At 37.9% G+C, this 27,065-nt stretch overlaps 1 long non-coding RNA gene across 1 annotated transcript in view; it reads right to left on the bottom strand.

Moving 5' to 3' along the window:
* The window catches only part of LOC107319360, a 60,300-nt gene extending 39,445 nt beyond the window's left edge, over positions 1 to 20,855 (bottom strand). Inside the window, exons 1-4 of the long non-coding RNA XR_004308671.1 lie at positions 20,810 to 20,855; positions 12,656 to 12,764; positions 6,068 to 6,151; positions 2,508 to 2,593 (exon numbers count right to left, since the gene is read on the bottom strand). This is a non-coding gene — a long non-coding RNA (uncharacterized LOC107319360). The remainder of the gene's footprint in view (positions 1 to 2,507; positions 2,594 to 6,067; positions 6,152 to 12,655; positions 12,765 to 20,809) is intronic.
* Positions 20,856 to 27,065: the final 6,210 nt, after the last annotated feature.

Below are 27,065 nucleotides of genomic sequence, written 5' to 3'. Positions count from 1 at the left end.
GGCAAGGGGGAGGTCAGTGGACTCACTGCTCCTGGAGTTGTTCAAGAAACATTTAGATGTTGTTATAGAGCAAGTTCTGTAATTGTCCATATTGCCTTTCACAGTTATCTAGTTTTCATGGGCCATAACTAATCTTTCACGGAAATTTTGATGGGGTCCTTACCTTGATGCTAGAAAAATGAATAAATAAAACTCCTTCCCAGATGTTTCGTTACCAGTGTCTATTGTTTTTGGACTTTACCAGTCTTAGAGAGGGGAAAAAAGAAAACATCACACATATATGTTGTTCAGAAAAGCCAAAACTTAGACCGTCCAATGACCAGGCTCCCAACTGATTCCTCTGAGTAATCAACAAGGAAGGATGTTATCATCATCATCATCATCATGCTATAAGACCACACCATCTGTTTCCTTAGATTATAATCTAATGATCAATGCACATTACCATTTTGCAGTAGGATCTGAACAGCTGAATGAGCAACAAAATGCATCCCTGCCAGACCCCTTTCTTTACATTAGAACATTTTACTTGTAGTAACTTTTATTATTTAGACTGCTGTTTGCCACTTGTAATGAGATTAACAAAGCCAATTCACTGAATAAATCTTAGGGATGTCCAGTTCTAATAGACTGACAAGCTACTTTAAAGTTATATAAAGCAGTAGTTCTTCTCAGTAACTGAAGTGCAGTATCACTGGCAAGACCAAAAAGAAATGCAGTTCTTGACCTTTTACACTTTGGTCTGACTGTCATTGTTCCTAATTCAGGCTAGAAGCAGTGCTTGGTAGCAAACCATTTGGAGTATACAGGCATATTTTTTGTCCACATCTCAGATGGCACAATCTGAAACCACCTGAATTCAGTAGCACTGAAACCTTACTGTAAGCCTTTGGGTTGCACAGGAGCTTGGTGGCTACTTGCACAGAGAATCTCTCTCCAATCTCTTTAAGTATCAGCTCAGAACTGCTAGGAACTGCTGGCTTGCCAGACAAAGAAAGGCAGTTCACTTGGACAGTGGAGAGAACTACAGCTCTCCTGTAATGAATTCATTATTAACACAGGGAGAGACAGAACTAAGCAGTTTCAAATTCACAAATCATTTTACTAATATCTGTGGGTTTTGGCACCTCAAGAGCAGACTCCTTTCCCTGGAGAGAGTCTTTCATATTGCTTAATAATGCATCTGTTATTGTGAGAAGGATGTTGAGAGTTTTGACCACAGCAGCTCAGCTGAAGCAGCTGTTGCTTCAGAAACTGCAAAAGCAGAAAAAGTACATCTAAAATTTTTAAATATATGCTCCCAATGTGGTCTGTTTCTCAGCTGAAAAAGGAGCCTTTGCATTGCAGCTGCCACCTGTCTGAAAAAGGGGAAGCTTTATAAAGAGTTTTCTTGGAGCTACGTTTGGCTGCGCATTTCAGGACACAGCCAAAGCCAACTGTTAAGAACTATTGTTAAACAGTGAATTCAGCTATTCCTCGCTGCATAGATTTCTCATGACCCTGATCTTCCACCAGGGCTGGCAGTTACAGTGAGTGACATGGAAGCCTAGCAATCTCCAGAAACAAATATAATTATCTGGCTGATGATAGGTATTTGCTTCAGAGTGCTTTGGGAAATAGCGATTATGATTTCACGGAAAAATGAAGTGCTGGTAACCACAACAGAAGCCCGTATATCAGCCAGGTAATTATTTTTACCCTATGAAGGGGAACTGCTGTAAGCATCCATCAGGTTTCTCATAGAATATGAGAACCAGCCTGGTTGGATACAACAGTAACACTGAGGCTATGCTGTATATATAAAAGGACAGCTTTCTTGAAGGGATGTTGGGAGAGAATCCTGTGGGTGTGGCACGTATATCTTCCAAAGATTGTACTTCACTGTATACAAGCTAACTGCATATTATATACCTACCACTGCTTATTCTGATGGCAGATATTTAGCTTAGATTCTGACTCCCTCTCCCACCCACTTTCTCATATTAGGTAATACCGTACTCCTTAGTGAATTCAATAAACTCAGCTGCAACTTTTAAGGAGCACTGGAAATAAGTTCCATCGAAAGTCCTGTTTTAATGCTGTTTCATACTGGATTTTATATCTAACTCCTTTAAATATGGAATGGAAAAACTGAACAACAGTAATACCCTTTGTGTTTTGAAATTGTAAATCAAATATAAATTTTATGCAAATAAGAAACATCAAGTGCCTGTTAGCACAGATAATTGTGGAGTTCTGGATTTCCCATGCTGATGTGCAGAGAGCAATGGGAGTCATATATATTTTCATGCATTTCTAGGGTTTTCCAGAACTAAAGAGCAAGTGTTCTGTCCCTGTTTACATATTATTTTATCTTTCCTGACTCCTCCAAATACACAGAGCCATACTTGAATTTATGACTTTTACAGACATGTGTGGCCTTGTACTGACAAAAAATGAAGCTCAAAAGAAAAGGAAAATTTATAGTTCAGCCCAATTCTGCATGCCAAAATCTAAAAATGGCTTACCATAGCTTATTAAATGATCAGACTTCAAGCAGCTTGTTCTAATTTGTAGGCCAGAAATGTTAGGCTCTTCTGTTCCTCCCCAAATGCTGTGGAAACAAATTAGTTTTTAAAAAATTAGGCAATTATTGGAGGAAACGCTATGCAATTATATATAATAATTACTCATGTTGTTCAAAATGTTCTCTAAAGATGTCATATAATTGCTGTGCCAGAAGATATTGCAGGAAAAAGTCTATGATGGTTTAGGATCTAGAGCACATTTAAAGGGTTTGAATCAGATTTCTAGTCAAACATCTGTCTTAATGAGGACAAATCATATTGCCTTTCAGTACATGGCATATTTGCATCTTAAATGAGATACAGGAGTACAATAATATTAGCAACAGAAATCACAAACAGGGATCTAGTGCGTATTATTTTAGAACCATTACTGATTTAGACTAGGAAGCACATTTTGTACATTGTTAACTATGACAGAATTGCATTGGCTGTGAAAGAAACTATATTTGGAATTCTTCTAAGCCAAAGGAGTTGTGTAGGTTGAATTCCATTCAAACTGATAATGTATATTTTCCAAAACAAACTATTCATGTACATAACTAATGCCAGCTGAATCATCTGATTGTACCCAGCTGTAGGTGTGCCACAGCCACACTGACCATGCAGAAATTAAGTAATAAATATGTGGATAAACGTGCATTTATTTTAGCATTTACATATACATCTCTCCTTAAAAAGGTAACATCACGTATACTTAACATGTGTGTATGCAGACACTAAGAATTGTGTAAAATGACATAGAATCCTTTTGAAATCATTTTAGGAAAGTTGAGCTATTCTCCTTAATACTTTTATATAACACAGGATTAGATTTATGCAGAAAATTAATTTTCCTTTTCTGTAGATATTTTTGCATATGCCTAAACACTGCACTGTGAATACAATCATTATTATCAATGAGTTGTCACCAAGACTTATTTAAATATGAGCCTATGTGCATCCAGAATTAGGGATATGTGTGAGTTAAATGATAATGAATAAGCATTTACTTGAATGGATGTGCATCTTACTTAGAACATTTGATCACACTCTAGCAAAATTTGATCATTTTGCTACATGGCACTTTGGGCCATTGGAAAATGACTTTACAGTGGAAATCTTGTTGTAACTAGTATGTTGTGTAATTGTTCGTTTTAGTTAATACCGAGGGGTGGGAGGGACATATTGTTTTGCTTTTTGCCCTATGGATTGTCTAGGGATTAACCAGACTCGGTGGTTTATTTCCATATCAAAGTTAAGTAGTAAATATTATATTAACAGATGTCTGCATCAAAAACCTCCACTTGGATATCAGCCCTCAATGTGAAGTCTCTATTACAGCATACAAACAACTCCTGTATATTAATTATAATTTTCATTGTTCTCAGACAGGAACACACTGATGCCCCAGCTATGAACATGCTTATATATTTCCTCCAACAAATAATTGCAAAACAGTTACAGAACATCTCAGTGAGGATTAGAGTTGAAAACTTATAAATTGCTCCTCAATGTTTTCCATCTGTGGCTAATTTATGATGTGAGCGAGTGATATAATGACATGGTGGGCCTAATTTGTGATCATCCATATAGCAGAATTCAGACTTAACATTATGGAAAAGCAAAAAGTGCTTTCAGATGAGCCTATGAAATTTACTGAAGGAGAACACAGCATAGACCATGGCTGTCCAACCTTTAAGCTTGCCTGAGCCCCATGGAGCTAAAAGGAGTTGTCTTAGGCCACATATATGTAGGTCACTCTGAAATTAATGTCTCCTATTTATTTCCACAGAAACTGCAACAGATAGAATGAACACATTAACACTGATAGAACAGAGATACAGAATGATGCAGCACTCCTCAAAGATAAGCAAAAACAGAATCACCTCAGTTACAGACTACAATGGCCAGACATGTAATTTATTGCATGCCCCTGAATGAAGCTGACTTCATTCTTTGTGAATGGAGATTGTTTCAATGCAATTATCCTCTTTAAGGCTTTAAACAAACCAGCTTTGAATATTTTAAATGATGTGGCTTTTGTCGTTTCCTGAGAACAATATTTTCATTGTCTAATAGATCTCACTCTGAATTTTCTTCTGATAACCTGCTTTAATTTCTTAACCACATATCATTATCTCTTACTCAGTTAAAATTCCTTATAACAAGCACTGTCAATTACTTTTTCTGGGAGCTGCTGGTTCAAATTTTTCAGAAGAGATCATATAGCTAAAATCTCTCATCAAAGAAGGGATTCTCATAGTTATTAAAGCATTTGGCACCTAAGAGAGAGCGTGTGTGTGTGTATATATATATATAAAAATACATGTATCACAGATCATCTTAGTTTCTAATCCCATAAAAATAATCCTTAATTCAATTATAAGGACCCTATCATTTATATCTAATGAAAAATTGAGAGACTGACCTAATAATTAGGAGTATACTCTCCTCTGCTAGCTCTGTGGTTTGGGATGGCCAGTGAGAAAACCTCCTACTGAGTACTGAAACATTTGTCACCAAATGCTACAACTGGTCTACAAACATTGCTCATCTCTGCAGTTCTGGGCAGAAGTCTGGGCAGAACCAGGTCTTTTTCTGTTCTGGCATTCATTGGGATTCATGACTGCTCTGTCTGCTGACCATAGAATGTTAGGAAAGGAATCCTGTTTTCTTGATTCAAAGAAGAAATGAGCCAGAAAACCTGGCTACTGGAGAAGGATGGGAGCAAAGAAGCTGCAAGTTTTTCATTCACTTTCAGATTTCCAAGCAGGAGGGTCAGATGGGTCTTGACTGTACTGTCCCAGACTTGAGAATATCAGATATGAGTGGAAAGAAGAAATAGCTGATGATGGCTCATTGAAGAACAGTTACATTGCCTTTCAGGAGTAATCATGTTTAAGTTTGCTGATTTAAATAACTTATGGTTGCTTGGCTAAAAACCCCCACATGCAAATCCAGTCTACATGTCACTGACTTTTTTTTTCTGTATAGGCTGACATCACAGACCACATTTAAACAACTATAATCTGCATTTTTGACAAGTCTGGTTTATAATAAATGTTCAAGTCTCCTAATTCTCCTGAATCTTTACTTAATACATCTTATGATGTGAGTTGGCCCAAATCAAGTGCCAGCCAGAAAGCTGTGTAACACTGTAAAAGCAGATGTTAGACCTTCAAGTTTTTTTCTCCACAAACCCTTATTTTACTTAACTTACACCATTCATACTTGAAAGGATTGTTTTGCTGAAATCCTACAATGAAAAGTAATATGTTGCCATATTCAGGTGCAGTGATTGTAGTACATCTGAAGCAGTACAGCAAGACTTTTTTGTTATCACAAGTTTAGCAGAACCAATGAGTAGTATACAAGCAGACCCTCAGATTGTGTCTGCTCTCAGCTAAACTAATCTTTCTTATCTTATGCTTCAGCAGTTGTGGGCTAACTGAGATAGATGCATTTAGAAGCTCGTCACATAATCACATGGGACTGTAAAAGAATTTCTGATATTTTCTTACCCTTGGGATGACAACATCTGCAGGAGAGAATGTTCTCAAGTGGGTTTCTGTCATGCTTTCTACAAACTCTTCTGTTAAGGCTTCCTGCAAGGAAAAGGAAATTAGAAAAATTATACAATATGCGGGATGATTTTTATTTCTATCCCTTCTCAAACTAGAAGGATATTTATGAAGGACAGAAGTAAATTAGTAAATTAAATAAACACCAGTTCTAAGACAAGGTTTGTATGCTTTTGTCCATCCAGGTGCTGAAGTGGTGAAAAATGGACATAGTTCTATAAGTGCAGTCTGCAAAATGAATCTAGAGATATTCTTTATAGCTATTGAATATGCTGAACTAAATCACATACATAGAAGAAGAGTTGCATTTATTCCTTTCTTTCACTTTGCTCTGACAACTCCTGTAATGCATCACTATTGAATACTTCCTTATGAATACTTTACTGTTAAACAAAATCAGTTGCACATCCTGTTGGAGAGATTATCTTGAGGGCATGTGATGAAAATGGTTAAATAACTCATCATAAGAAATGACTGATTTTCCAAGGGCTGAACAGTTACATAGTGTTGTAGGACAGGAGACATATGGCTGATGAGATTAGTATAGGGAAACACACTTTTAGTGCCCATTTATTTCTGAGCCATTTCACCAACTTATCAGTAAGAACGAAGTCAGGTCCATCCTTTTTCATCCCAATAAATGTAGTAGGTTTAAGAATGTAAATAACTCAAAATAATAAATATAATGAATGTACTTGCTAGCTGCTGAGGAAATAAGAGAGCACACTCGTAGTTCAAGAAGTATTTTTTTTTTGCTACTACTCATAGGCCTTTTCAGAACTCAGCTTCAGGATCCTGTTGATAAAATTAGATGTCTTTTTGTAGCGTGTAGCACAGACTACAGGTCATATGATTTCTGGGTCTTGTTCCTTTGAAACTTAAATTCCAATGGTTTTAAAGCCTCATGTCTATTACTAAGTCTTACAGTATTTGAACTAAGCCACTGAATTTGTGTTTGCCTGAAAACAAAACCCATTTATAACATTGTGAATGAATCTCTGATCAGCATTAAAAGAAAAAGTGTTACCAGCATAAAAAAGTGTAATAGACTGAATTTCTAGCTACCATAGCAGGCAAAACGTTGAAGTTCCAAAGTCAGAGAACTGAAGAGAGCTCGACGTATATTCCTTAAGAAAAGCATCTTTTACAGCTGGGCTTGTCAGAGTCATCTGCATGGGGACTGCATGTCTTACAGTACCAGCACTTCATTACCTCTTTTACTTGCTGAGGTGCTGGTCTAACAGTGTTTTTGTAACCATAACAGCTACATGTGGAAGGTTGGCTGGTGCCAGAATACTGGGAAGCGTAAAAATAGGTCAAAGTCCTTCTCTTCCATTATATATATTCCCAGGGCGGAGGTGAGGGGGAGAGCATAAACAAATGAACCCTTGTACTCAGCAACATAGTGTTAGCAGTCTCAAGGAAGACAATGTGAAGCATATAAAGAGGCTGACCACATGCTGTGCTTCTGTCCTAACGAACAGTTAAGTCAGCTGGAGCAGGGAATACACAAAGCATCCTGTTTAAGTTGGTTCAGGTCTTTTTTGATTGTAATACACCGCAATAAGCTGTTCTAGGCCTTGTGCTAGTGTCCTTAGAATAGACTAACTATATGTTAACTATTCAAACCTGATAGCCTGACCAAGCAGTTTAGAACAGAGAAAAGAAAGGCTGCTAAAAGACATCAGAAAGATACACTTTCCATGCAAAATGCATTGACTATGGGCCTAGTATAAACAGTAAATACAACAGTAAAAACAACACAACTATAAATAACTGACTGTAAGAAAAAGGCTGACTACAAGTGAAATCACAAAAATAAAAGGGAGGCTACTGTAATTCTTCTCCCTGGCTTCTTTTCTACCTACTCTGGCACACTCGAGGAGAATTAACATATGCACACCCATCGCCTTGCTCCAGCACTGCATTTCCATACACAAAGCAGCAGAAAGGCAGATCTTATATATTTGCTTCTTCTGGCAACTGCTCGCACCCTATGAAAGGCATTTTGGATACTCCATCTCATTTGTTATCTCCCTGTTGGCATTATCATTCCAGTCAGAAAGGCACTGTATTCAGCTACCTCTGAGATCACCCATCACGCTTAAAGCTGTGTAAGCAGGGAAAGCACAGACATAATTATGTTCCTTCTCAAGTTCTCTCTCCTTTGCTGTTGCTACAGACACATGTGCCCTTGAAGACGCTGTACCATATTTTTAATGAAAAATTCAAACAAAATTGACAGGGGAGTTATTTTTTCTTCCCACTTCTGGCTGCAAGGACTTGCCTGTAGCACATGGGGAAGGGAAATGCTCACCCTGTTATTTTACATGCTATGTGCACAATCTGTATTAAGTAGGCTTCAGTTGACAGCATGAAAACACTTGGATTTACACATCACGAAGAATCCACTACAGTATACAGGCCTCTTCCTCTGATAACATCCACAGAGCAGTGCCCCAGAAGAGCACAATATGACCACGCACAGGCTAAAGCTGCTCGTTCGAAGTTTGCCATGCCAAGCTCCAGGCTGTTCTTTTCCAGCACTGGCATCCAGCCTAACTTCACAGCAGGCTTTAACATAGTGTAGAAATTGGTACCAGTCTTCCTAAAATGCCATGCCTATGAGATTTATTAAAAGATTTATATCTTGTTAATGATCTCAGAGCCATCCATGGGTGGTCTCGCTTTAGAAACTGCTCTTGTAAATTGATGATTAGGAAGTAACACAAAGGATTTGCTCCAGTGGAGCACTATTTTCTCTTTAATTAATACATAAACTTCACGGGAAGATACTCTTATCTCCATCTCCTTCAGGGGAGAGTGAATCTTTCTCTCAATATCATAAGCTTTAAAACATAAGCACTCTTCTGCCCATATGTATTATTTTTGCAGGCATAGGCAATTTAGCATGTAACTGGGGCTCTTTTCTCCTCATCCTCAGAGTTGGCTTGACAGCTTTGGAGAATTTAGAGCTCAAGGGCAAAAAAGTAGCTGAACAAATGAAGAGGTTTGCAAGGATGGGACTTGAAAGCAGACAGGGTAGGTATCAGGCTTCTTTTGCATAGCACACTCACTGTGGAAAGGGAACTGCTGATTACATTTGGAGGCAGATCAGGCTGGTAGGAGAGCATTGCTCTGTGGATCTCTAAGTAACATCACCATGTGATCATTACATACAGCCTGAAACAGAACGGGCGAATAAAACAAGTAGGTAAATGGCAGGCTAAAATTCAGGTCAAAGAAATTGAAGGTCCAAGCGAAGTCCTAGAGCTGTGCAGAATTATAAAAGATCAGTCTCTGGTGGACTGAGGAGGACTCCTATGCATTTTGTGTCACATCAGTTTATGAGAATTCAGTGTTGGAGTGTTGCAGTTGATTTTATTACTGAGGCTATATCTGGACCTGCCACAGGTATGGGACAGAACATGCTCTAAGGCCACATTTTTCCAATCAGTTTGGACTAGGAATGTGGCAGGATCACACAGGTACTTCCTTTGAAAACTGAGGCAAAGCAGCAAATGAGTGCCAAATTCTCCTCCCAGATAGGAATCTAATGAGCACCTATCTTCAGCTGCTCAGTTTACACAGACTAAAATAAGCTGTTAGCCCTGAGAAGAAGCTACTTAATAATTGACAACTCAAAGAGATCTCTGAGGAGATGTGTCATGGCTGCAGTAACAGGCACAGAGGATTCAAGTAGTAAGACAATTCAGTGCTTGTCTAGTGAACTGGATTCTCAATGTCTGGCAGACACTTCATGTAATAAATACAAGTGATTTAAACTAGGGTTTGGGAGATGGTAAGGTTGTGTTCCTCATTTTCTGGGTATCCAACTTGAGATACCTAAGCTAATATTTCTGATTTGCAGATGTGTCAAGATGTCTGTTGTCATCTGTTCTAACTGGATAATGTAATTGCTTTTAAAAGTCAAACCAGGCAATCAAAGCAAGAGAGTGTATTTGGCACTGCATGAGTACAGATGAGGTGCAGCAGAGAATGTAGGAGGTTATGTAATGAAGGAAGAGACCTGGTCAAGTAGTGAGCATTGCCTGTTTCTCTACAAGGCCTATGAGATTGCAGTAAGTTCATACCTTAAGACATTCATGCCAAAATAAGACTGCATGGGCAAGTACAGAGGAAACTTCAAGCCTGGCTGTTGAATACTTCCTTCACAAACATAATTGAAGTAAGGAGTTAGAGGATGCAGGACTTGGAAGATTAATAGCATTGCTTAGTTCAGCTTTTGCAAGCTCAAGAAAATGCTCGCTTAGTTTAGTTTTTGCTAGCCCAAAGAAGCACTTGATGAGCTTAACTTTTGTTAGCCCAAGGAAGCACCACCATGAGCTATCCCAAAAGGAAAGTTATCTCCCGTCAGCAGAGAAGGGACCAATGAGAGAACAATGGAAAGGGGAACAAACATGATAAGGAGTTGCAGAGGCATGCAAGATAAGGGGAACGCTCTAAACAGGGACAAAGGTTGGAAGGACACAGTGATGATGAAGACTACTGACTTCATCCAAGAATGACCACCAGATGGGGAGGAAGACATTGAGCCTTCATCCAACAACCACCAGAGGAGGCTACAACACATGTGCCAGGAGGAGGGACATTATGTAAATGATTTCTTGGAAAAGGATGGAATATGCAAATGAGTTCTTGGAAATCTGCTGATTATGTATGAGCTTGGCTTTTAAAAATGTAATGCTTCTGCTTGTGGGTGTGCAAGTTAGGAGGAGCGATCCCCCTTGCACCCGACATAATAAAAACATACCTGCTTTATAACCTAACTCTGGGTTATAGACTTAGATTTCTGCAAATCATAATGTCCTTTTGTGTCCAGGTTTTAGGAGAGTTGCCATCACTGAGTTGCATTGTAGAACACTCCAGAGGTAGCAGCTTGTTCCACTGGCCCCAATGCAAATCTGTAATAAAGGCAGATCCCTGACTGATGATAATGTAATTTAAATATAACAAAATACTTGATGGAGAGAGAAGTGTATTTCAGAGATGTGCTACAGTGATCTCCCCTGTCCCATACCAAACCTAACATGATGCAACTAGTTAATGCATTGCTCAGCCCCAGATTTATACTGATACTGAACAGGTTAAAGATCCTTTAGTCAAGACAGCATCTTTTTCTACAGTACTATTTTCTTTAATAAATCACCTCCTACGAGTGCACTGGAAACAACCAGTAATATACCATAGGGTGCCTACTACAGGAGGGCTCTGAGCCTGGAGCCACCCAAAAATTTAATAGAACTACCCTACTAATATCTTTGAAACCAAAGATTCTTGAGACCTTCTTAAGTTTCCCTATGAAATCCTTTTGTGCTTTTCCTGACCAATGAAAACAACGAAATACAAATCCATACAAGTCAAAGAGCTGCAGGAAAACCTGGTGCAAATTGAAAAACAAAAATTCCGATGTTGGTGGGCTTCAGAACTAGGCTGTGGTGAACTCTGTAACAATCGAACAAAGCAACCCCCTAATGTTCTGTAGGACATGTAAACAGAGAGCCATGTCTGCAGCAAGTCAGCGGACTGAGTTTCTTCTGTGGGGCTATTATTGCTGTAGCCAGACCAAATACATGACAAAGTAAAACAGATCTTTGTCTTTCCTCCTCTTCAGTTCTTTCATAATGAAGTACAAAGTGAAGCTCAGCTTCAGAGAGAAGACAGATAAAACTGCATGCAGACTGCTTTCTTATGCATATTCGCTTTTCTTAGCAACAACAGAAGTAAGACTTAACACAGATTTTTATTACTCCTTTTCCTCTAATCCTCTTAACTCTCGTTTTTCTCTTCTGCAAGAGGTAAGTCTTTTAAAGCATGATTTAAAACGTGCGCCCATAGGAAGAGAAACACAGAAGCGCACATACCCTGGATGTTAAAAATACACCCATCTGTACATCCCTCCTGTGTCAAGTACAGGCTCCCTTGCTGAGATCAGCTTATCTGGTACTGTTCTGTGAGATAGCTTTGAATGGAAAGAGCTGGTGCAAGGCACCTCAGAGGACCAAATGAAGGAACTAAGATCCTGATCATACTTTCAAACAAGACAACTAATGAAACTGAGTTATGACAAGCCTTGAATTGAGCCATGCTTAAATAGCAAAGGGTTCAGAACAAGTACCTCCAGGTCCTCATGAATTGCTAAAGAAGATCCACATTCCTTGCTGCTGCTTCCCTGGTAGCGCAGATTAACTGAGGTGTCACACTATATTCTGCTGCTATTCTGAAAACTCCACTTTTAAGCAGTTCCACACTGTTCCTATTCTGAAGGAAAGACTTAATAGGCTGCAATAACATCCCACTGTGACCCACGAGAGCTCAGACCTGCAGCAGACTTGCCACAGGCACAGGTTCTACAATTTGTACGCTATGAACATTAAATAATAACAAAAAAAAGAACGCATGTAAAATGCAGGAATTCTGCTTCTCACAGAGTGGAGCATTGCTAAAGGCTTGGGAAACCCAGGATGTGAACATGGTGAATAATATATGTAATACACAACAATTTACCTCTGGAACTGCATGAAAACAGGGACGCTTTAAGGAAGGGTGTTTTGCTGCTTTCTTTCACCAACTTCCTCCTTAGAAACATTTCCTTATCCTGAAAGCACCAAGTGATCTGTAAGATAAAACAGCTGTCAAATGCATGTGGGAAAGCAGCCAAAGCTTCTACAAACACTGAGCATACGGAAGAAAGCCTCCCCCTGCACCTCGGCCTGGCACAGGCAGATCGACGTGGGCAAAGCTGTTGGGCTTTGTGCTTGCAGGCAAGCTGTGTCGCAATGAAGCAACCTGTGTGCTCTGAACGAAGATTCATTAGGTTTTCTAATGCTGTGTAACATCCTTGCTGTGGCACTAAAACAACATCAGCTTTCCAGCTCTGCATCCACTTAGGCTTTTAAAAATACTGTGAATTTATCTCTAGACATTTGCAGGGACATTTTAATGGAGAAAGAGACATTGTTGTAGATTTCTTTACCTCAAGCAACAGGGAAGCAGAGCACCCACTGGCAAAAAAAATCCAAAGCCAGAAAGAAGAAAAATTCTTTAGGGGACCAGATAAATACAGTTCCGCTTAGAGATAATATTTTTTGTTTAAAGCTTTTGTTGTCTAGATTTGTCAACTGAGGCTTCTGCTGTGTGAAAATGAGCAACGCATTACATGTGACTGGTTTTTAGCCATTGTTTTCCTTGGGATGTTCAGTGTCCTGAAGGAATACGTGAACTACAGATGGTGCCCAAAGCAAGGAAATGTGGAATGTAGCTTGGAGTGTGACAGAGTGCCTGAAAGCCCATTTGTCTGGCAGTATGGTCCAGGGGAGCAAAGTGGAGTAGAAAGGCTCTTTGCTCCTATTATGCTATATCGAACTGTTTTGTTGAAAGACTGTTCATTTTCCTTTTCTTTGTCCTTGTAGCCCACCCAAAAAATCTAAACATTTAAAAGCCCAGTTTGAATTGTGGAATGTATGGAGCATTCTTCTCTTGCCTGATGGGACAATGTGTGTGCCATGGGGGACTGCCGAGGTAATTATTTATTGACCCTGAGTAATTCCGGGAGCTTATTGTATGAAATTCCAGTGCACTGTATTGTGTCAAAACTATGCTTAGTTTAATAACTAATTTACTTAGCTTTTGTATACCCAAAGATAACATGGAAAGACACCTCCCAGGATATAGCAAATGAATTTCATAGGTTATGCTTGTTCTCTGGAGGCTTAAGCTGTTTTTAAATGATGATTTTTGTTTTAGATTTAAGAGTTTTTGCATAGAGTTATAGCTCACTATCAAGCAGAAAAAGCAAAAGAAAGAAAAATAAAAGGGTATTTTTTTTCTAAACTTTCTCCAAAAAAGTAATGTTTAAGTCAAGATATCATAATTCTAGTAAATTAAGGTGGACTACTACTTGCTATCTGCTGTCCCATGTTGAGGCATTTGCCATCCCTGCTGTGCTAGTTCATCTACACCATGGATGCAAACAACAAGCAAACAAACATCTGTCTGGAACATAAATATCTGGTAAACATATTGAAATTATGAAGAGAAGATAATTTTAAATCAAGGTGAAAATGTAGGCTGTTAGTTAATTTGAGGAATCTAAATTCTGAAAAGTAAGAAGTTGAGTTCTCCTCTAAACATTTCAAAATGTCCAATAAAATCAAGTCTCTCTAAGGCAAGGCATATTCAGACACATCATTCAGGCACTTATGAATGTAACTGTTCTAGTTTCATTAGAGAATTTGTGGAAATAGATAAAACACTGTCACAGAGGTATTGTCACAAACCTTTTTTCATAACCATTCCTGATGAAACCACACAGTCTGTATCATTATACAAGGTGAGACTTTTTTTTGCTTCAGCTGGAGGAGCAGTGGGTCATGGCTAAACAGGGTCAAACGGAATGTGACGTAATCCATGTATGAGTATTCCTTTTTAATTTATATGTTCAGTTTTAGAAGAAGTTAAAGCCATGCTACATTGCTATACATGATTTAACACCTCTGTGATAGCAACACAATGAAAGAGAAACTCAGTGATTTAAATGCAGTCAAAAAACAAGATTGCTGATGTAGCAATGACATCCACATATCTTGAGGATGTACAACTTCTGGAATACAAGTAATCAAATTTGCCAGATAATTTAATTCAGATGTTTTGTGGTTACTGGAAAACAAACAAAGACCACAAACTGAGAGAGAGGCCTAAGTATCCTATAATGATTTATTAGGAAAACTTTCAGCCTACATAAGTGGTCCTATAAAATTGACTTAATAACTGAGATACCAAACACAGTAAAACCAGACATTTTTGTCTTACAGTTTAATGTAACTGTATCCTACAGCAACATTCTGAAAACTCAAGCAGATGTTCTTTAAATAAATTGTTTCATGAAACATACTGCTCTTTTCTGTGGAGAGGAAAAGTCCTTTTGGTTCAGCTATAGGGACTTTACAGACTTCAGTGCCTGACAGAAAGAAAACTATTAACATATTGACTAAAGCTCACATTTTTGGTTCAAAAGCAATAATAATAACTGATATTAAGGCCATAATCAGGTGAATATTCCACTTTGAACTTCCACAGCCATACTTCAAGGACAACGTGTAAATGTGATGGTGTTGAAAGCTCAGTCTTTCTAAGGGATGATGTGACACACTGATCCCAAAGCATAGTCAGCCTTATGTCTCAAAAGCAAGGTGATCCCAAGTGCTCCTCCAACTACAGACCAGAGTAGATTCTTGATGTGGAGTTTGAAAGGCTTCTTTTGCTACCACAGAAGCAAAGGAGACACAATTCTCTGCATGTTATCAGAATACTGTTACAGCAAGGCAATATATACAAGCCTGATCTAACAAGTGCACAGCTGAACAAAAAGGTCTCCTACTGATTTCAGTAGTCTCCTCTAATTCACTAATCCTTTACATTTGTGTACCCTGGGTAAAGGGAATGACGTAATACTGACAACAGTTCCCTCAGCCAAGGAGCTTTTATTTCCATGCCAGTTTAAAACAACTCTATTTTATAGTAAGAAAATCAGAGGTAGAGTGGAATATATAAAGTATTTTATATACTTGCATGTTGCAACTATAGATTCACTCAACACCATTCCTAGCCTTCAATGTTCTTTGAAAATCCTTTGTGGGCAGGTGGATTTCAGCCTTTGTCAGCCAGCCAGCTCAATGTCCAAAAGCCATTTTTCTTCTTCTCTTTTTCTTTCTCCCCTCAAAAGTGAATTTTTCAGAACTTTGCATAAAAACCATAAAAGCTGCAAATTAGCCCAGGCAAATCTCTTGAAGTTTAGAGAGGATTTTGATTTAAGAAATTCTTCCATTCTTCATGTCCTTTACAGCCATAGCATGCTGAGATGAACCACTAACTATTTAAGTCAGTAAACTGATTTGTTTGCTGTAACTAATGTTAAAGTCTTTGGAGAAAAACTCCTCTGTGATTTGTTATTTGGGAATGGACTGCTTGCAGGATATATGATCTTATAGTGGACTTTGTGGCAGGTTTAGTTATAGTTAGTAAAGGATCATGTGCTAGGTTGCAAATATTAGAAGTGATCGATTCACTAAAAGACAGAGTCCACAATTATTACTAAACAGACCATAAATACAAACAATTCAGAACCTGGGATACTACAACACAGCACTAACACTTTAACTAAGAAAAATTGTGCTGATACGTCTTGGAAAGTCTTTCAGATAGTATCTATGCTATCAGAAATGTATTTTCACTGTACCATAGCAAAACCTTATTAGTACTCTGCACGTTCAGGGCTACACAGTTCATTTTTCTGTAGATAGTATTGTTTGGGATAGTCATCTGCTCATTCCACAAATGCCCTTGTGTATCTTCTTTATGCTTCGTCCTTTAAGCTGATTGTCAGCTCTTGTTTAAATTGGTTTTAAGATTTGGACTGCTTTTTGACAATAAGTATGCAAATGTCCATTTGGATTTTGGTTATTAGAAAAGCACAAAGATGGCTTAGAGCTCTGACCTATTGTGCATAGAGACTAAAGCTCAAATAAAATGTTAAATATTTTATACCCTTCTCTGACTGAAACACAGCATCTACCATTACATAGCAGCAGTCACAGCACACTGAGATTATTTTCTCTGATGCTTGTTATCACCAATTTTTGGAACAGCTGAAAGCCCACTGTGGTGTAGAAGGGCATAAAAGGCTTGTTCCTGCACCAGCTGCTTCCAGTGCAAGAGCCTTGCAAGATGGTCAGTGCATTAATTCAGCCTAGCAGAGAAAAGGTACACACAACACCAGGAACCAGCAAGGAAGCTGAAACAGAAGTGAGACCACACATAGGATGTGTGAACACCTAGATTAAATTGTCCCTACATACTGCAGATGGGCACAAGGAAGATGTTTAAAATTCCCAGGGAGACAGTTCACATGGTGTTCTGAGTGGGAACACGTGGCTGCACTGTTCAAGAAATTTCACTTGCACATCCTCATTGTTTTTCTGATGCAGTGTTTCCAGTATGCTTACATTTACAGTTTTTCTCTCTCACTGGTTGGAGTGAATAAGCTGCCATTTTACAAAATAACAGTGATTTATGTTTGCTTCATTATTTATTGAGAAGCATTTTTGCTTCAGGGATGTTTTATATTTTGTGACTGATAGATTTAGTTTTCAGCTGTAGGAAGCCTGTTCAGGAATGTCTCTGAGTCACATGTGTGCAATGTAGGAGTGTAATTCTAACATGGCGTTAATATAAAAATAGAGAATGTCACTGGATAGATCAGTCACCGTAAGTGTAAAATGATGTTAAGTACATTGCCATCAGGCACAAAGGCTGCCCCTGGCAAGCTGCTGGAAACATGGCAAGAAACAAGCATCTGTTAAACGCTGAATTCTTATAATGAAGGCACTTCATAAAAGTATTGGTATTTGCTTTCTACTTGAGAGATGAATAGAAATGACTTGAGTTCATCAGGAATGCATGTTATAAATGAGGTATCAAACACCTGCATCTGTGCTCACTTTGTAGTCATACCTATTTTAGTGAAGTTGTTCATAATTGGAGCCTTCCTATAAAAGAGATTTTCTTTTTTAATAAGGTAAATGCAGAAAATCATGTGATGAAGAACTGAGATTCTCTTTTAAATTCTGTATGTAACATGATGGATGGTAATTTTTTTTTACCTTCTGAAAGTAACTTATGAGAAGAAGTTCAGAAAGCTCATAAGACCCTAAAATTCTGTTCTTTAGAAATAATTCAGACTGTCTGGAGGAGTTGTTTGTGTAATCATCAGCATCAGACATCACTTTTATGTGTTTGGCAAATTGTTACCATTTTTTTTCCCATTTTGATTTGATTAATTAGACCACAGTGAAGACATTGAAATAAAATGGACTGGTTACTTCTTCCTTTGTTTGAAAAATAAACATTTGGTTTGAGATCACATTTTTCCACTCGAGTGCATGAGAATGTACTTCTGTGAGCTTTGATTTTTGAACATCTATTTGCAAAATGTCCAGCATGTTTCTGGCTTGCTTTCGTTATTTGCACTTCTGATTTTTTTTTTTATTAGTCTATATTGTTTCAACCATGTTCATATTCTTTGGAAGTAATTACTGAAATATACTGTTTAGAAGCTTTCAGTTGCTTTACCCTCTGCTAATAGGAAAGCAAACTTGACAAATCATGAGGAAAAAAAGGAAACATTTTCTCCCTAGCAATTTTGAATCTCTCCACCTCATAACACACAACTCATACAATCATTAAAGAGTTCTGTGACATAACCACATGAAATTATGAGAAGATATGGGGTGAAAGTATTGCAAAGTGATGACAGCCGATTCCTAATTTCATCATTCATTCTATTTCTAGTTTCCATGAACAACTTGAGATAAGCTGATTATTGTGGTTGGTGTATTCATGGTTAACATGATGATCTATTGCTTGAGACATATGTACTTTGTGAAGTATTTAAACCAAGGGAAGCACCTGTCTGAACTACATAAAGATAATTTGGGACATGCTGAACCTATGTAGAAATCCCCTTTTCTTTCTGCATCTGCATAAGAAATGAGTCAAATCAGGAAAACAAGTTTTACACTGCTCAATTTTTAAAACCACTAAATAAAATGGAACGATGCAATGAATGGAGAAAAACCCCTCACTATAAATGAAAATTCAGGTTGTTTACCTTTTTTCTCTAACCTGAGAGTCAGGCTAAATTAACATTATAGTTCCAGGAGCCAGAAAGGAAGAAAAGGAAAAGCCTTGCAAGTGTCCTTTGACAAAATATTGTCACACCACTTTAAAATAATTACATTACTATTTGTTGGGAGTCAAAGAAAGGGACAGCACTCCCAAACAGGTGAAATATACTTGAATCAGATCCCAAAGTTACAAATGCCAAGCTGTGGAAATTAACGTTTCCTATAGCATCTTAAAGACATATTCTAAGACAAATGAAAAAGAAAAATGTTTTACTGTTCAAAATTTAGGAGAGGAGGGATGTTGTCTGAAGATCTACACACCCTGTAGCTCAATTTGCAGCTTCTGATACTGACATATTTCTTCACAGGGCAGCATGCCACTGTGTTAAAATCACAAGCATTGGCAATGAACATGGCTTTGAAAATAGTGACAGAACCTCCACTGCACTCTTCAAACTCTTGTTCAGGGAAAATATTCTGCTGGCAGTATGCATAATTATTATGTTTCCTTAATGTGTACTTCCATTGGCCTGATCTTCTGTTCTTGTGCTGGACAAGTGTTTAGAAGCTTATGGTCCATGCCTTGTTCCTAATGACTTTTTCCACTCCACAGAGAGCTGGATAGTGCCCTTAGGGAATGTGTGATTCAGTCACTGCAATTCTCTTTTAATTATTAATTTCTACTCTTCATTTATATTTCATTGAACTGCAGAAAATCTCCAGTCATCACAGTGCCACTTCCATCTCCTAACAGCCTGAAATATTTATTAAACTCATTAAGCTCCAGTCTCAGTAGCTAATTACAACAAACCTATGTTTGTGGAAACAAATCTAGCCACGAAGATTAAATTTAAATGAGTGCTAAAAACTCCTTGCCTTCAGAGATTTTGTTTTTCCAGTTTTTAATTTGTCACACTGATTTGTAAAGCTTCTTAACTATTCTGGTAACATTAGCACTGTTGATAATAACAGATACTGTTTGTCTTGGAGAAGTGCCAAGTACTCTAAGTACGTATCTAATTTGTCCAGACAGTTTTAAAGTCTCTCGAATTTAAATTATAAATTTAACCTGCAGAGTTGCAACAGCTAATTACAGATTAGAATTTAGAATGAGATTTTCTTAAAACAAGAAATCAACAAGCAGAATTCTTTGAAGCCAAGATAACTGAACAAATTCTTTTCCTTTTCTACAATAACTACCACCAACATGGACACTCAAGTAAGGCTCCCAGGTCTGTACATGTGGACTTGCTCCCAATTAAAGAATTCAACAGACATTAATCATGTATCTGATCTTGAGACCACTGCCAGACCTAAACCTGCGTACATAGATTTACTGTGGTAGAAAAGCACTTTGCCATTTCTGTGGAAGGGATGTTCCTCTGGAATGTCATCTAAGATCAGGTCTCCCCTGGAATGTCTCCGCAGAACTCTCCTTCTCTAGGAGCAACAGATAGGCTGTGGTGGGCTGTACACTGGAGTATTCTCCAGTTTTGGAAGGTAGTGCAAGACAAAATCCTCACTAACAGTTCTTTTTCCTTCCAGCAAAATCTTCCTGTGAAAACAGAGAAGTGTATTTGGATGCCATAGCATAAGTGGTAGGTATATAAATAATATTCTTACTCAGAGTGTTAATTATCTTCTTATCTACTTACAAACCTTCCTGAAAGCTGTTCCTAAATGTACTGAGGTACCTTTGTAGTGACCTCCCATGAGTCACTCCAGTGATTCTCTGCAGGGGAGCTATGCCAGTTTTCACCAACACAGACTCTTAGGGAATCTGACCACTTGTACACAGCAAGGAGCCCATAAAGTCTCTGTTTGGTAAACCAATGCTCAGCTTTACTACAACTACTTTTGCTGAGAAATGGTATGAGTGTAGCAGTTAGACAAGTCAATACAATGGGAAGGGGGTCCCAGCAGATGGCAGAAGAAGCAGGACAATGGAAAGGTACTAAAAAGGAAGAAGATCGTTCACCTGTATCAGAAGAATCCAGGCTCACAGGGAAAAGCTTCAAGAAGGGATCTCCAGAAAACGTTCTGTTCTCAGGGCCAGTAGTCCCTTAAATGAGGTCTAAGAGAGGTGCAGCCAGGCTGCAGCCCTTCCAATCACACAGCTGAGTTGCCTTCACCTGTGCTCACAGGGCTGACAGGGTCCTTTCCCCAGATGTTCAATCAGTGATTCAGGCTGTGACTCAACCATTGCCATAACATCTAGATCTAGAGAATTTTGTAACAGTTGTCATTTATGTGCATAGAGTCCCTAAACCTTCTCTCTAGGAAGGTTCTGTAAATGAGAAAGGCAGTGTTTGGTTTTTGCCATTTACAGACTTTTGCTTCAGTTTCAGTAGAGCAACGAATGTAGAGACTGTAGAGAACAGCCTGTCATGACATAGTGATGGTGAGATTGTAATTGGTGATATAGGCCTTGGTATTACAAAATTTCCATGTTTCAGAATTACATGGCAGCACAAAAAATCTACAAAACTCAGCTATCAATCTAAGGAAACAGGACATTAAAAAAATGGAAGTTATAAGCTGAAACAAGCTTTAATTAGCATATCAGCTTGAATGTCAAAAGACAGAAGTCAGAAATTCATTTTTAAAAAGTCTCCCACATAATCACCCTTTGAATGGAAATTGTCATTGTTTTTTCAAAATATAACTTGAATTATGTGTGTTTCAATGTCTTTATGTCATATGCATTTGATATGTAAATTAAGTTCAGTAAATGCCATGGAAAGAACTACAGAACACTGGAATATGAAGATGAGTGTGCAAGGCTCACTTCTGACATCTGCTGGATGGAATTTCAGGTTTACTGACAGAAGGAATTTGTCTTGACCTGCAGAAGTCAGAGTATAAGATGTTATGGTAGTGTAGAACAGAATTCCTTTACGCACACACTAGGTCTAGCGTATCCTTCAGAGTTGTGTAGCAAGTCCATTTCACACTGTCAGCTTTTCAGGCTATGGCATGCAGAGAGACTGGGTGCAAAAGTCATAAGATAAGTAGTTTAGGGTTTGTGATTTCATGAGTCCTGCCCTTGGAATTTAGAAAACTTGCTGAGTGTTATTTTCATACTTCTTTGGAAAATATCTGTGGGCACACTATGAGTTAGGCTACTTAGACAAATATCTTATAGTTGAACATTGAGTGTCTCTCTGCTGAAATGAAGTAGATTTTGGGAAAATTAGCCATATTTATTTATTTTTTAAAATCCAAAGGAATAGGAGTTGCATGAGCTATCCTGGCTTGATAACCATAGTAGTTTATTGCCAAGACAAATCAGACTTTTGTCTTAAAGAGTTTCTTAACTGCCAGTCACTAAGTAGATGCAGAACATGGGTCATGGTACAGTGACATTAGACAGGGTTCAAAGAAGCTAGTTTGCAGACAACATAGCTTTTTGAGTTGCTGTCAGCCACAGTATAGAAGCATGCTGCACTATGCATCCCAAATGCATTTGTACTCCAGTATACAAAATAATGGTGGTATATTGTGGAGAATAGAATTCCTTCAATATTTGACTTTCCAGTTTTACAGTTCAAGGCAAGGCATGAATGGGTATAGAATGGCTTGAGTTTGAAGGAGCCTTGAAAACTATCTAAAATACATTTTGGAGTTCCAAACATTTCAATTATGCTGAATGTGAAGCCCAGTCTTTCTTTATCTGGGGGCTTCAGAGCCCATTCAAGCTTCAATAAACTTTCCAAAAGTGATGAAAATCCATCAAATTTGTATTTAAGGTCAAGATTTTTAATGCTCAAAAACACATCTACTAGACTGGAGAGAATATGGCTTATTGGATTTTTAACATTTCAAGAAGTATCTCTGCCTCCTGAATATCACCATTTGTTTCTGCCCCTCTTCAGACAACAGTGGAAAGTAATGTATTTTTCTTATCTCTCTCACAAAGCACTCTGGGCAATAAAATGGAACTTTCTATTTCAAATTTCTGACCTAATCTGAGTGATATCCTCAGATGTTTTTCTAATGATACCAGTCAGCATAGTAGATGAAATTTGTATTTATGCCATATACCAAGAACTGCATCTAACCTTTTCTTCTACCTAGATGCTTTCTGAGGTATTGGGATGTCTGCTTAGGATTCTCATGAGGTGATCGAGGTCATTCACAGATACATCTATTGCACATTGTTGCATCTGCTCTAGGCTATATGAACAATGGATATCAAGCATTTGAGATACATGGGATCGAATATGAGTGCACTGAATAGGTGATCTGTGCGAGCACAGTAAGTTCAATTCACTCTGGACTTAGTGCATGTGTATAAATCAGAGATGCATCCCAGACACATTAGTTTCACTGCATTTCATTTTGTCTGGGAAAATGTGGACAGAAATATGGTAGCCCTAAGCTTCCCACATTCCACACTCTATACACACACGTAATAGGTTTGTGTCTTGAACCCTTGTTCTCTCCTGGGCTTTCCGTTATTGCTGATACAACACATAAATCTCAGGCTAAGTGTTCTCTTGACTTTGAAGTTACTTGTGATTTTCCTGTAGGCCCAACAGTCCTTAAATCCTTCTGAGTCATTTACTAGACTTTTAGGTGGGAAATAACAGACTCTCCTTGATTTAGCCCTGAAGATGATTCTCTGTGTAATGGCCTGATATCTGACAAACCATTCCAAGTGATTTTTGCAGACATGGCCATTATTCTCTTTGTTTAATGTTCTGTATGGTTTTCTTAGCAAAGTTGCTTTGGTATTTATTAATTGAGAGTTGTAAATAATTTAGTTAATCTAACACTTGATCAGCAATTTCAAATCAACATTCAAGAGGGAACATGCCCTAAGGCAGTAGTTATTTATTCTGGTCAGGTAATTCTTTTCTGGGCTGTTTAAACAGCAACAAGTTTTCTGTGAAAGTAAAGCTACCAAAATTAGGAAAGAAGATTGCAGAGCTCTGCTGAATTTTTTTATCACCTTTCTGTTCATTTAAAAGTTCAGCTAAGTAGACTGCTTAGTGTAATAGTGATCATCAAGTATTAAAATGACCAGATAGCAGCGTAATGAGGAATATGCAACACTGCAGTATAAAGTCCAGGTGTCTGGTAAGGATTAGATTTGCTGGTTTTACAAAATCGTTAAGATACGAACCATTTTGACAGATCTGATAGGGAGAAGAAAGATGAATACATTACCATTTTAGCTGCCCTTGTAGCTCTGAGAAATCCTGCAGTGTTTTCCACTTAAAATATTTCAACATCAAAAGCAAAACATTTGGCTCTAAGGGAAAAGTTCACATATTTACACATATCATCCACTACTAAATTCTCCCTTAAGTATTTTAAGTATTCTATTCCTCTGTAGAGGAAACATTGACTAAAATGCTCACATTTGGATTTTAGGGGATTTCTTTTCTCCATTAGGAGTTTTGGAGCATGAGAAAGTCTGACATGGTACTACAAGAAAAAGTCCAATGGTCATGAAGCTACAGACTAGATTTGCTTCTAGGCAGCACATAAGGAAGAAATTAGAAAATTCTCCCTAAAATATGAAAGATTGAGCCATAATAAAAGCTCTACAATAATTCAAGGGCTAGCATATACAAGCCACACTTTTAGTTAATAAACAACCCAGCTTTAATCACTGCAAAGAGATCACTCAGTTCACACCTGTAAAAAAAAAAGTAGTTTGAAAATTAAACAGTACAGGCACTAAAAACTCTGTGGTGAAAACTTACAAAAGATGTATCTCATCATGTTTATCAACAAAGTAAGCCAGCACACAAGCACCCATCCTCCCCTTTCTTCCTCCCAAGAACAACAGCCTTCACACTACTAAAGTGTTAAGCTCCATTTAGTGAGTTCTTAGAGCAGGTTTTCCCTGGACCTAGTAAGGCAAGTGTCTGCAGCTCCAGAATAAAGTGGGAAATTGAAGAAAGCTTTGAATTTCAAATGTCTTTCAGTGAGGAATTAGTTTAAAAAGACATACAACAATAAGCCATGAAATAAGTCCAGACACAACAATTCAGGGCTAGAATATGCTATGAAACTGGCAGGCATCCAGGCCAGGGCCAGGTGCCTGATTTGGATTAGATTCAAGTGGCCTTAGGCCACCTACAGAGCTTGCAGGTAAAATCTGGAAGCTGCTCACCTCAGTATGCCCTGCCTTGGTTCTATTTCAGGTCCTTGGAAAGGAATCCCAGCTGGCTGGACCTCATCCAAAGCAATATGCTTTTAGTTCGCATTGTCTGTATACTGTGATGAAGCAGGATTTTCAAAAAAATAAATGTATTTGGAAAAGAGATATCTAATAAACTGCCTATTTCTCTCTGTTTGCAGTGCAGCTGCAAATAGTGATGTTTACTCATGAGAACAACCTTTAGGTGTTGCTGCTCCTGACACTTTTAGAATGTGATAGCAAAGGAATGGATATATAATCAAAAGGACATAAAAGATCCTGAAAAAAGTACTTACAACTTAGATTATTGTAGGTCATAAAAAGAAAAGGTAATTTGTCAATCTAATTCATATATATGCATCACATTTCTGTTCCCTTTATTTTCAAGTTTGCTCTCAATCATGAAAATAGGCCAGGGTAACTCAAGTTGTATACTATATTGTGTAGATTTCTGACTGCAAATAGTTTTTGCTTGGCTATGTCTGAGACACACAAGGCCTTCCATATCCCTCTATAAGATTATATGAATGCTCCACCACACACCGTGCAGTGTGTGACTGCAGTTTCATACCACAAGGACACAGGCAACTATTGCTGGCCTGGCAGAGCTGAAATCAGCACTTTTCTTCTTGCTGGATGCAACTCAGTAAACTTATCCAGAGAGCATGAGTGAAAAATAATCAGGTTACTCTCAAATGGACTAATCGGTTTCAGTTTCTGGTTATGAAGTTCTAGCACAATGTTGCTGTTGTCAGCATTGCCAAGAAGAAGATTTTAAATCTCTTTTCAATTCAAGATGAAAAAACAAAACAAAACAAAAAAAACCAAAAAAACCCTATCACTCTGCTCTCATTAAAGGGAAATGATTGAAAAGGGCATGAAATCAATTTTATTAATGTTAAAAAGATCATTCACATAGTAAAGCAACAACACTTTCATGGTATTTGGTATTTCATAATGGAAAGAAAGGATTTTGCTTATTAGGCTCTTCTCAGTAAAAATGGGCATAAATAACAGACTGGCATGTGAGGGTCTTCTGAGTAGGGTTTTATCCTGCGTCATTAGGACTTCCATGAATTTCCACATTTCTCTTATTGTAATATGCTTAAAAATCACTTCTTTAACTATACCAGTTAGCTTTACATTCTTCCTCATCAAAGTGCTTGTCTTAACAGTTCAGAATTGCCACCATTAGGTCCAAGTCCATCATTACTGCTTTCAGCTGAAGAGGGTCTGTTAATTTCAATGTTACAGGCATACAGCCTAAAATGATTTAATTCCCTTTTTTCCCCAATATCAGGCTCTATTGAAAATAGACAAAATCAAACACTTTCCACTCAGTACACACTCATAGTAAGATATTATTAAATGTTGTCACAGCAACCAGTATAACACTGAGTTTGTAAAACAACTGTTTGACTCCTAAACATGCTGAGCTACCTTTGGAAATCAACACCACAGTCAGGGAATAGTTTTGTTTGCAAATTAGGAATGCAAAGAAAGCTGTGGTAAATTAAATACTGTAAGCTGAGCTCCTGGGATAGGGACCAATTTTCTGTTCTGTGTGTGTTCAGCATCAAGCTCACAGGATCCGGTACAACTACCACTACCATATTCTTCATGGGTTATTGTCATCTTTTGGCAAGAAAGACAGTGGTAAAAAATGCCCTTCTTTGCAGAAAAATGAAAGGTAAGAAGTAAAGGCCTTGTTTTACTGGTGAAAGACAACAGAGTAAGCAAAATATTTAGAGTTCATGCTTCTATACAAAGCTGTGAGGTGACTGTTTGCTGCCATTGTGGTACAAAATAGCCTAGAGGAAATTCAAATCTGGTCTTCCAAAATAAATACATAAATAAATAATATAGCTTTCCAATGTCTAACACACATCCCACTCTTGTTATGGTAAAAGAGATTGAAGTCTTTCAATACACAGCAAACAGAATATCTATGCAGATTTTTTAGACAACGCCTTCTTTGTAGAGTACTGCATGGTGCTGTAAGCCCTTACAGAAGCAGATATTGAACAGCTCCATTTCTGTGGGAGATATTTTCCTACTCAATTGCCAAGCTGTAGTTAAA

Source organism: Coturnix japonica, chromosome 11 (assembly GCF_001577835.2).
Source record: "Coturnix japonica isolate 7356 chromosome 11, Coturnix japonica 2.1, whole genome shotgun sequence".
In the NCBI taxonomy this organism is placed as follows: domain Eukaryota; kingdom Metazoa; phylum Chordata; class Aves; order Galliformes; family Phasianidae; genus Coturnix; species Coturnix japonica.
This window is presented reverse-complemented; position numbering and strand designations above follow the sequence as displayed.